Source organism: Cebus imitator, unplaced genomic scaffold (assembly GCF_001604975.1).
Source record: "Cebus imitator isolate Cc_AM_T3 unplaced genomic scaffold, Cebus_imitator-1.0 Scaffold109, whole genome shotgun sequence".
Lineage (NCBI taxonomy): Eukaryota > Metazoa > Chordata > Mammalia > Primates > Cebidae > Cebus > Cebus imitator.
In genome coordinates, this window is record NW_016107424.1 from 148,611 (window position 1) to 158,635 (window position 10,025).

At 40.9% G+C, this 10,025-nt stretch overlaps 1 pseudogene across 1 annotated transcript in view; it reads left to right on the forward strand.

Annotated features, from left to right (window-relative positions):
- Window positions 1-9,705, forward strand: part of LOC108310856 — a 46,535-nt pseudogene extending 36,830 nt beyond the window's left edge. The window contains exon 2 of the transcript XR_005201767.1: window positions 7,871-9,705. The product of XR_005201767.1 is annotated as a ran GTPase-activating protein 1-like (transcript). The remainder of the gene's footprint in view (window positions 1-7,870) is intronic.
- The last annotated feature ends 320 nt before the right edge of the window (window positions 9,706-10,025 follow it).

Consider the following 10,025-nt stretch of genomic DNA (forward strand, 5'->3'; position numbering starts at 1 on the left):
ATATTGGTGGTTAACATTTTAAGATATAAATTTTGAGGGACACAAACATTCAGTCCATAGCCCCTCTCTACTCTCTCAATGATAGACACCAGGTTGCTTCCAACTCTGACCAACAACATTATTTCAATGACATTTCCATTCATAGATGTTCCCTTATGATCTTATGTAAGAATTTCTTTGGCTCATACATTCAGTGGCAGAACTGATAGGTCAAAGTGTATGCATATACTTAATTTCAGTAAAGATTGCCACATTGCTCTCTGAATGGCTGGCTCAGTCTACACTCCCTCCACAGGACATATGGGTTCTTATATCCTCAAATATCAGTCAAGAGTTGACACATCTATCTTTTAAAATTATGGCTAGGCTAATCATTGAAAAGCGATATTTTAACTTGCATTTCTGATTGTTAATTATTTTGAGCATCTCCAATATTTGATTTTGTTTCATTTTATACAAATTGTCTATTCTAAATCTTTTATTTATTTGTTGCTTAGTTTTTTCTTATTGATTTGTTGGGTTTGTCAGTTTTAAATTTCAGATATATTCTCCCATTGCATAACTGTTGGAGAGATCTGTCATGGTATCTGTATTAGGTTTCCAGAGCTATTATAACAAAATACCACAAACTGGGTGGACTATACAAAACAGAAATGTATTCTTTGTAGTTTTGAAGGTTGCAAATCTGAAATCAAGTTCTGGCGGGCTCACGCTTTTACCTAATTCTTCAGGAGAAGATTCTTCCTTGCTTCTTCAAGATTCTGGTGGCTTCTGATGTTCCTTGGCTTGAGGCGGTGTAAGTCCAATCTCTGCCACCACTTTCACAAGCCTTCTTCTGTGTTTCTCCGTGTATCTGTGTGTTCACATGGCCTGTGTAAAAGGGCACCTCTCACTGGATTTAGACCCATTCTAACCCAATATGGCCTCATCTTAACTAATTATATCTGCCAAGACTATTTCCAAATAATGTCATTCTCAGGTTCTGGGTGGACATAAATTTGGGGAGAAAAGGGAGGATGCTATTCAACCTCATAAAATGTCCTTTAAATAACTGAATTTTTTCATAAATTACATTGTTCTATTGAGGGGAGGACTCCAGCCTAACTATTCATTAAATCACACTTTGAGAACAAGATTTTATACCTATAAGTGTGTGGTATATAACTATTGGTTGCCTGGATGTAGCAGGAATTCTTGTGGCTTACAAGATGCTAACTGTACCTCCGGCTTAACCTTGATTGAGTTAATCCCCATGGTTATAGAAATGTATTCAGGCCTTGACACATCACTCAGCTGGGGGCAATAAGACATTTCCTGAGGATATCTGGAAAAGAAACTTCTTCACTGTTCTAAAAGAACTCCTGGAACAGGGTCTCCTTTTTCATTGGAGGTGACCCAGGAGACTTGTAGCCCCTGGAAGCTCCTGACAATCATTTTACTGTTGTGATAGAAGCCAGCTTGAGGACTAAACTAACACAAAGTTAGGAAAATCCATGAGCATTACAGATAAACTGATGCTAAGTCCCAAGTTTTAGATTTTTAGTTAAGTTTATAAAACTTTCTCTAGGTAAAAGAAGCAAGTCAGAGTTCCATCACTCTCTAGTTATATGGCATTAGGCAAGTTACTTAACCTCGCTAAGCTTCCCTTTCCTCATCTGAAAATTGGATTTCTACAGTGTCTAGTTCATAGTGTCTTATGAGGACTAAAGGAAGAAAATTTGTGCAAGGCATTTAATCCAGGATGGATCAATTTTAAGTGTGAAGTAGTTGTAAGATAATATTTATTGCTATTAGTATTATTTGCATCAGTGACATTATGAGATTATAGCAAACCCGGGATGCACTCTCAAATCAAAAGGTGAGGCTTCTGAACTGTTCAGAATGAAAACTGTAGGCAGCGTACCTTAAGAGGTTCACCACAGGTCAAGGTTCTGGTTCAGCAACATTTTGGTTTTCTTTGTTGTTTTTCAGTGCAACTGATGACTAATTCACAATAACCAAAAGTCGTAAAAGACTGATAAAATTTGAGTAGAAAGCTATTTATCAATACTTGTGATAACAGCCAAATGATCCTTTCATCTGATCAGAATCTTTTATCTCCTATCAGAAAATGTATGTGGAATGACAATTACTTTAAGTGGGTTATTTGGTGAACGCTGAATCAGATAAAATAGAGTTATCTGGGAATTTTTTATTGTATGGAGCTATTAAGCTCTGATAGCCTAATGTACCCATCTCCATCATGGGGTAAAATCAACAAGGAAGCCACTAGGCTCACCATACTGTCTGTTTAGGACCCATACCCCTGCATGTGACAGGAACAAGTAGAAATATTTGTATACTCCAAGATTCAAATTTCCTTACACTCCATGTAAGAACAATGCTCTATTTAACACAGCCTTATATAATCATATAGCACAAGCAATTTTGGTACTGCCCTCTTCATTGTGTCCCGGTCCCAAGAATGAATCCTAGGTAGTATCAGATTGTTCTAGTCTCCTAAGCAATATACTTAAAAATTATTCTCTTGTATAGAGATCATATATTTACCATTTTTCTGTCTTTATTATCAGACACTGATTTTTATCTCCAAATTTAGAGGTGAACTCCATGATGGCCCTACATGCTATCTGCAATGTTCTTTACTGCAGGTCACTTTTTCTGTTTTAGTATCCATCATCTTTGTAGATACTAAGAAAAACACCAGCTTTCAAAAATCACACACCCACACAATGTCATTGACTATGTGAAGTCAGTGTGCCTTGGGAGTTAGCCAATGGCCCAGTCAGAGCAGAACTCAAAGAGGAAAACTTCCAGAGTTCTGTAAGACTCTAACTTCTTCTATATCCCCTTCAAACTTTGCTCACTCCCACCACCGTAGCATTCTCATGAGAAAAGAGCACAAGAAAAAGGTTTCTGATAGCATCTTATTCTGGAACATTTTTCCTTTATTTTCTAAGTTAAAAGCTCTAATGCATTCAGCACTGGCTTATGAAGGCTCTGCTAGCTCAACTCTATGTATCAGTGAGGAAAAGTCTCTGTGAGAAAAGTCTTTAAAAATTTGTCTAAAGCACTGGTTCTCAAACTCCAGTTCATAGATCATTGCATTAGAGTTTACAGCATACTTGTTAACATCACAGTTATTTCCTTATTTGGCAAACAGACAATTCCTATTTTGTGCAATCAGCCAGGCTAAACAGTTAAAGACACAGCTGTGAAGATGGGAGGTTGAAGGGGCTGACCTAGGACACTCTTCATTGTTAATGAATCAGTTATTCAAGAACTAGACTTTTTTTTGTCTAGAAGATCAAGTAAATCCGGATTTCTATGTTTGGAAACAATTGTTACAAAGCAATTAGTTTAGAAAATATAAGAACGAAAGAAATCAGAGAAGAACTATTACAGAAATTCTAGTCATCCATAGCTACTGTGCCTTGAGAAATAATGAAAGACACCTACCAGAGAAGTGGTTATTGGACAGGGACAAAAAAAAAACCCTGCTCTTTCTCTCTGAATTAGCTCTAATTTTATTTAAATAATAGTTCTCTTTATTCTTATTATTAAGCCTCTGTTGCATGAGGCCTCTGAAACTTTAACTTACTAATATTTCTCAACATAAAGTGTTACATCCAAAATTGGAAACTCCGCAAAATAAGCAAACATTTGTTTCTTACCAACTTTTGTAAATGAGGTATATTCCAGTAGAATTCTAAAATAAGTTGATTATTTTCATGACCTAAAAATAAAGACAACTGTTTATTTTGCAAGTAGGAATTTCCCCATGCAGGCAGTGTATTTTATCACAGAGGATAAACATACAAGAGGTAAAATATTGGAAAAAGAAAAAAGCTGCTCCAAAATGTTTGGGGGAAGAAAGTAAGCTAGCAACAGAGAAAACATTTATTTTTCCTTATGAGGAATATCAAGAAGTGAAACAAGCAAGCAAACAAAAGAAAAAGGGAAAATAAAACACAACCTGCACACCCAGAGGAGCAAGAGACAGAAAATCTATGTACCCGTAAATAAACACCTTGTCAGAGAATCTATACCCATCCAAAAAGACCAATTTGGGAAGTGGCAGCAAAATAGGGAAGGCTCAATCAAACCAGTTACTGAAAAGAAGAAAACAACCTGTAAAGAGATAGGAGGCATCTTCTTCGAAAATGATTACACATCGAATCTACTGGCTTTCATGTTTCCAGGGAGTTTTGATTTTTAGAGCTTGAGATAAACTGAAAGAAGGAAGTGCCTTTCTCTGTCCTCTTAGAGCTCTAATTCCCCTTCAGAGCAACCAGAAATCATCTCAGACTATCTCTTCCAGCTCACCTGGCTGTCTTCATTTTCAGTCTAATCCTGTATTTTTTCCTTTCCTGGCCATTCTCTCCTATTGAGAGCTGGTCAGACTGAAAAGACAAGACAGAAGGAAAGACGCACTGGGATGAAAAGCAGAGAGGACTCTATTGTTCTCCAGGGAGGCCCTCTAAATCCCTGTCACAACAGTGGTCACCCTTTGTTCACTTGTCTCTGTGATGGTTAATTTTATGTGTCAACTTCACTGGGCTAAGGGATGCTCAGAAAACTGGGAAAACATTATTTCTGGATGTGTCTGTGAGGATGTTTCCAGAAGAGATTTCATTTAAATCAGTAGACTGAGTAAAGAAGACCCATCCCCACCAATGCAAGTGAGCATCTTCCAATCCATTGTAGGCCAGCAGAGAGCGAGAAGTCCAAGTAAGGGCTTGAGCTGGGACAGTCATCTGCTCCTGCCCATAGGCATTCAGTTTTTGACTGAGAGTTACACTTGGCTCCTTTAGTTCTCAGGCTTACAGACTTGAAATGAATCATACCACTGGCTTTCCTGGTTCTCTAGCTTGCAAACAGCGTATCAAGGGATTTCTCAGCCTTCATATTCACATGAGCCAACTCTTCTTTTTTTCCTGGAGATGGTGTCTCGCTCTGTCACCAAGACTGGAGGGAGTGGCTTGATCTTGGATCACTGCAGCCTCCGCCTCCCAGGTCTCAGTGATTCTACTGCCTCAGCCTCCTGAGTAGCTAGGATTACAGGCATGCCACAATGATGCCTGGACAATTTTTATATTTTTAATAGAAACAGGGTTTCACCATGTTGTCCAGGCTGATCTCAAACTCCTGACCTCAGGTGTTCCACTCGTCTCAGTCCCAAAGTGCCAGGATTACAAACCTGAGCCACCACGCCTGGCCGAGCCAACTCATAATAAATCTTTTATATAGCTATGTATTGTCTATTCGTTCTGTGTCTCTGGAGAAACTTGACTAATACAGTCCATAACCCTTCTAAAAGCAGAGATCATTCTTTGTAGTTGTCCACTTTACCCTAAGTCTTGAATAGGGAAATTTCAAGCATTTTCACATTAAGAATTGTAAGAAAAGGTACTTTTAAAATCCTACCCAGTAGCCAAGCACCCCAAAGGATTTGTGCTATTTGACACTGTGCTCCCAGTGTCAAATCAGAGCTCCCAGATCCAGTGGGAAGAATACCAAGTAAAGGAAAATCTTTTCCTGCAATCTAACCATCTAGTACTTCAGAGTCTAAGAGCGGGGTAAGCACTACATCAACAAGTGCTTGTCCAGACCCTACCATGATATATTAAAACCCTGGGTGGCATAAAATACCTGTCACATAGGATCCAGATCCTGAAAACTTTATGACAAAGTAGAAGAACAAGATGTGAACATTAAACTAATGAACCAGGCAGGATAATATATTCAATAATAATAGTGCAATTTAAGGGCTAAATAATGTGGAATAAATAATTAGCGAATATATATGCATATGACAAATTAACAGCAATATAAATAGAAAATAAACAAAAGCTAAGTTAAAAAGAAGGGTATAAGTTATTAGATATTAAATTCAGAAGATAATTATGGTGTTAAGGTTTAAGATAAAAGTTTTGAGTGTTGTTATTAATACCAGAAGGTTAAAGAGCTAAAACAGCTTCTAATAAGGTAAACTTCATTTATATTTCTTACAGAATATTAACCTTCATAAGGGACTTTTATAAATTATAAATCTAAATATATATAAATATTTTAAATTAATAAGAGATAAGGTGTTAAGCACAGTTTAGTCTTCTCTATAAAATCTAACAAATTTTCCTGTTTTTAAAATGCTCTAAATTTGCCAAAATGATTACCTAAACTATTCCATCCTGAATAAAAATGCAATTCAAATTAAAATATATCTTTCTTTTTGTTATCAGAAGAGAAGGCAGATATTATGGAAAAATCTGTAATTAACCACAATACTCAGACACAGCCATTATTAATTATTTGGAATATATTCTCTAGTCTAGTTTCCATACAATACTCATTTTATTTAAAAGGAATCATATGGGGAAAGGATTCCCTGCTTTATAAATGGTGTTGGGAAACTGGCAAGCCATGTGCAGAAAGCAGAAACTGGACCCATTCCTGACTCCTTATACTAAAACTAACTCCAGATGGATTAAAGATTTAAACATAAGACCTAACACCATAAAAACGCTAGAAGAAAACCTAGGCAAAACCATTCAGGATAGGCATAGGCAAGGACTTCATGACCAAAACACCAAAAGCATTGGCAACAAAAGCCAAAATAGACAAATGGGATCTAATTAAACTCCAGAGCTTCTGTACAGCAAAAGAAACAATCAGTAGAGTGAACCAGCAACCAACACATTGGGAAAAAATTTTCGCAATCTACCCATCTGACAAAGGGCTAATATCCAGAATCTACAGAGAACTAAAATACATTTACAAGAGAAAAACAAGCCCATTCAAAAGTGGGTGAAGGACATGAACAGACACTTTTCCAAAGAAGACATATATGAGGCAAAAAAAAAAAAAACAGGAAAAAATGCATATCATGACTGGTCATGAGAGAAATGCAAATAAAAACCACATTGAGATACCATCTCACGCCAGTTAGAATGATGATCATTAAAAAATCTGGAGACAACAGATTCTGGGAAGGATGTGGAGAAATAGGAACACTTTTTTACACTGTTGGTGGGAGTGTAAATTAGTTCAACCACTGTGGAAGACAAACCATCATTCTCAGCAAACTCACGCAAGAACAGAAAATCAAACACCACATGTTCTCACTCATAGGTGGGTGTTGAACAATGAGAACACAGGGACATAGGGAAGGGAGATCACACACTGGGGTCTGTTGAGGGGGCAATGGAGAGGGATAGCAGTGGGTAGGGAGGTTGGGGAGGAATAACATGGGGAGAAATGCCAGATATAGGTGATGGGGGCATGGAGGCAGCAAACCACATTGCCATGTATGTACCTATGCAACAATCCTGCATGTTCTGCACATGTACCCCAGAACCTAAAGTGCAATTTTATTTATATATATAAATATATATATAAATCATATTTATGTTCCTTTTCTGTTTTTTAAATCAATTTATCATAAATATTCAAAAATATATACTTAAGACACATAAAATTTTAAGATTTTATGTTAAAACTTATTCACATAAAATTTTCCTTCAAATATAATGCATTACTATGGGATTTTTTAAGATGTTCTACTTTTCCTCTTCATTTTCACTCCATAGTGCATAAAATATATGGAGCTAGATTAGATTTTTTAACAGTTATAAAATCAAAATCAGATTTCTCTACCTCTAACAAATTGCTTAATATGAAGAAAAAAGATGGATTTCACAATCCTTTTCCTCCATCATCCACCGCAGTGCAGAGAGCAGGTGGTGTTGGAAGAGCGTGAAGCCAGGAGCCCAAGAGACTGGAGAGACAAGCAGTCTGGACATCGGGACCCCTGGACCCCAAGTCTGCAGATCTCCAGGGGAGCCCACCAGCCTGACCAACATGGCCTCAGCTGCAAGAGAAACTAGCCAAGACTCAGGTGGCTAGGGGACAGCTGAATTTCAAGGGCAAGAGCCTCAAACTCAACTCCACGGAAGATGCTAAATATGTGATTAAAGAGACTGAAGACTTTGACAAGTTGGAGACTCTGTGTCTGGAAGGCAACACAGTGGGCATGGAAGCAGCCCGAGTCATCGCCAAGGCCTTAGAGAAGAAGTCAGAGTTGAAGTGCTGCCACTGGAGCGACATGTTCACAGGGAGGCTGCGGTCCGAGATCCGCAGCCCTGATCTCACTAGGGGAAGGACTCATCACAGCTGGGGCCCAGCTGGTGGAACTGGATTTAAGTAGCAACGCATTCGGGCCTGACGGTGTGCAAGGCTTTGATGCCCTACTCAAGAGCTCAGCCTGTTTCACCCTGCACGAACTCCAGCTCAACAACTGCGGCATAGGTTTTGGGGGCAGCAAGATCCTGGCTGCAGCTCTGACTGAGTGTCACTGGAAATCCAGTGCCCAAAGCAAGCCTCTGGCCCTGAAGGTCTTTGTGGCTGGCAGAAACCATCTGAGGAACGATGGCACCGCTGCATTGGCAGAAGCTTTTAGGGTCACTGGGACCGTGGAGGAGGTCCACATGCCACAGAATGGGATCAACCACCCTGGTGTCACTGCCCTGGCCCAGGCTTTTGCCGTCAACCCCTGCTGCAGGTCATCAACCTGAACCCCACCACCTTCAGTGAGAAGGGCACTGTGGCCATGGCCGAGACCTTGAAGACCTTGCAGCAGGTAGAGGTGATCAATTCTGGGGACTGCCTGGTGCGCTCCAAGGGTGCTGTTGCCATTGCAGATGCCATCCACAGTGGCCTGCCCAAGCTGAAGGAACTGAACTTGTCATTCTGTGAAATCAAGAGAGATGCTGCCCTGGCTGTTACTGAGGCCATGGCAGACAAAGCTGAGCTGGAGAAGCTGGACCTGAATGGCAACACCCTGGGAGAAGGCTGTGAGCAGCTGCAGGAGGTGCTGGACGGCTTCAACATGGCCAAGGTGCTGGCATCCCTCAGTGATGAGGACAAGGAAGAAGGAGAAGAGGAAGAAGAGGAAGCGGAGGAAGAAGATAAGGAAGAAGAATAAGAGGAAGAAGGGGAAAAGGAAAAGCCTTAGCATCAAGTGTAGGGAAAGAAGTCAGCCACACCCTCACAGAAGAGTCTGGACCCTAACCCTGGGAAGCCAGCTCCCGTGCTCCCCACCTCCTGTAGGTCTCCACCTTCCTGGCCTTTCCATCTCCAGAGAAGGTGCTACACCTGGGGCCAAGAGCTCTGTGCTGATAGCCCAGCAGACTGACACACCTGACCCCGAGAAGGTGGTCTCTGCCTTCCTAAAGGTGTCATATGTGTTCAAGGACGAAGCCACTGTGAGACAGCAGTGCAGGATGCAATAGATGCCCTGATGAAGAAGGCCTTTAGTTCCTCATCCTTCAACTCCAACACCTTCCTCACCAGGCTCCTCATACACATGGGTCTGCTCAAGAGTGAAGACAAGGTCAAGGCCATTGCCAACCTCTACGGCCCCCTGATGGTGCTGACCACATGGTGCAGCAGGGCTATTTCCCCAAGGCCCTTGCACCCCTGCTGCTGGCGTTCATGACCAAGCCCAACAGCACCCTGGAATACTGCTGCTTTGCCCACAACAATCTGCTGTAGATGCTGTACAAGGTCTAGACTCAAAGCCTCTCCCATCCTTTGGCCTGGACCAATGACCTGGGGAGGGAGTTAGATGAACTGAGGTGCAGCCTACACCATCCCCTTGGACAGTACTCTGGCCAGAGGCAGGGCGGGTCTGTGTCCCATGTGTCCTGTCAGTCCCCTAAGTATGTATGTGGGTGTGGTGTGTGCAGGTCTGTGCCTTCTGTTGGGATTTGGGTTTTAACCTCTGCCTGCTGGCCCAGCCCTGCTCTGCTGCGGGCAGTTGGCCCCCAGGGGAAAGGGCTGTGAGCTGTTCTGCCATTAAACTCACCACAACACAAAAAAAAAAAAAGGGCAGAGGGGAGCTTTCAAAATCCTCCTCCTCCTCCATTATCCACCGCTATGCAGAGAGCAGGTGGTATTAGAAACGCCATGAGGTCAGGAGCCTGAGACACTGTAGGGTGCAGAGAAGCAATACCAACCTCAAGTAC